Here is a 1774-nt window from a genome sequence, read left to right as displayed (position 1 = left end):
AGAAAACATTAGCCACTAAGTAAATGTAACCTAGATGCAGGTTTTGGGGAAAACTAATATGCTGTTATTTTTTAAAAATGTAGAAAACCAAGATCAGCCTCGTAGAGTCTCTAGGTATAAAGGAACAAAGAGTGGAACTAGTTATACATATAACAGGCACAAAGTTGAAGCTAATAAACTTGAATGCATCAATTTGTGAGTAATCCCACTTGGACAATCATTTTGAAATTCTCCCAAGTTTCAGGGAGCTGGATTTTGCTATATTGTGCAGTGCCTTCTACTCATAGTCCCAACGAGACAAATTAATTGGAATTAGGTGGAGATGTGAGTAGGGACAATATGACCTCGCCCCAAAAATAACAAAGAAATTAATCTCAACATAATACAAGGACAGACATGTGCACTGGGCAAATTTAACACTACCTTAAAAGAAACACGTGAAGAACATGACCACATAAAGGAAGACAATGAAACCAAAGAAATGAGCATAGCAGCACTACTTTGCAGAACAAACACTGGAAAACTGCTTCATGAAGATAGAAGGGGTTGGGGAAGAGGAAATATGTAGGCTGCAGAGGCTACCAGCCTCATTTAATCTACCTTCTATGAGGCTGGAGTTGCAGCTATTGTAACAGGATGCTTGATAACATATTTCAAAAATTTCCTTTCAGTGAGTAATACTGATTGGCACATGTCATTAATTTACTTGAGTAAACTGTGGAGTACTGGGCTGCCTGGTGTAAGGGAAGGTACCACAGTCTGGCCCAGGCTGTTGCCAAATGTTGGAACAGATGTCACATTCTATGACACAAGATACACAGGCAACTGATTGAAGATTTAACCGAATTTTCTCTTAAGCAATTTTCCAAAATGAACAGGGAACTTGATTCTGCTACCCATTGGATGCATTAGCTAATGTCTTAATATAAATCCCATTGGTTTCAGCAAACCTGTTTGGAACGGGATGATGGCAGATTAAAACCTAGGTGAAGGACTATATTCTGACTGTGAAGTGAACCAGAAAGTTTTGTTGGGAAGAGTAATTTAAGAGAAAATGAGTGGAAGAAAAGGCAAGTCCCAATCAAGTTTGACCTACAAAACGCTTACCTGTAAAGGTGCATTCCCCTGTCTGAGGTATCTGTTTATAACTGTTCTAACTAGGAATGCTTAAAAAAGCAAAACCCCAAGCCAAACCTCCTTTATCAGCCACATTATTCAGACTACAAAGTGATAGAAACCAAATGGAAGTGTGCCCACACCTCCCAATGACCGCACCCTTTTATGTGCATATTTTATTTGCTGTACACAACAGGTAATGGTATAGGAATTCCAGCATAGGTGTTCACTTACACCCTCCACGAACAGCCTATCTTAAATACACTATGAACGTTAGTATGCCTATAGGTCCCATATGAAGCGTGCGTTGTAGCAGAACAAGTGCCAAGTGTTTGACAAAATTGACTGAGCTACAACTGTGAATTGTCACACAAGAAAGTCGACACCTAGAGACGTTGGCTGGTAACCAGAATGGGGCAGTGGAGAGACGTCAATAATTCCCAGAGGGAAAAGAAAGAGATTCTTTAGACTAGATTCACCCACCGTTACTCATACCTTTACTCCATGGCATGCCTAAAGTGAAGTCAGTGAGACTACCATCACTAAGGACACCTTAAACAAAGCTAAACTAAAAACCTTCCTTATATTCAAATGAAAAAGACAAGAATATCAATAGAATTAATTGAGCTAATATATTTAGTACATGAACAGTTGCTAA

The sequence above is a fragment of the Phalacrocorax carbo genome, chromosome 2 (genome assembly GCF_963921805.1).
Source record: "Phalacrocorax carbo chromosome 2, bPhaCar2.1, whole genome shotgun sequence".
Lineage (NCBI taxonomy): Eukaryota > Metazoa > Chordata > Aves > Suliformes > Phalacrocoracidae > Phalacrocorax > Phalacrocorax carbo.
Note: the sequence above shows the minus strand (reverse complement) of the source record.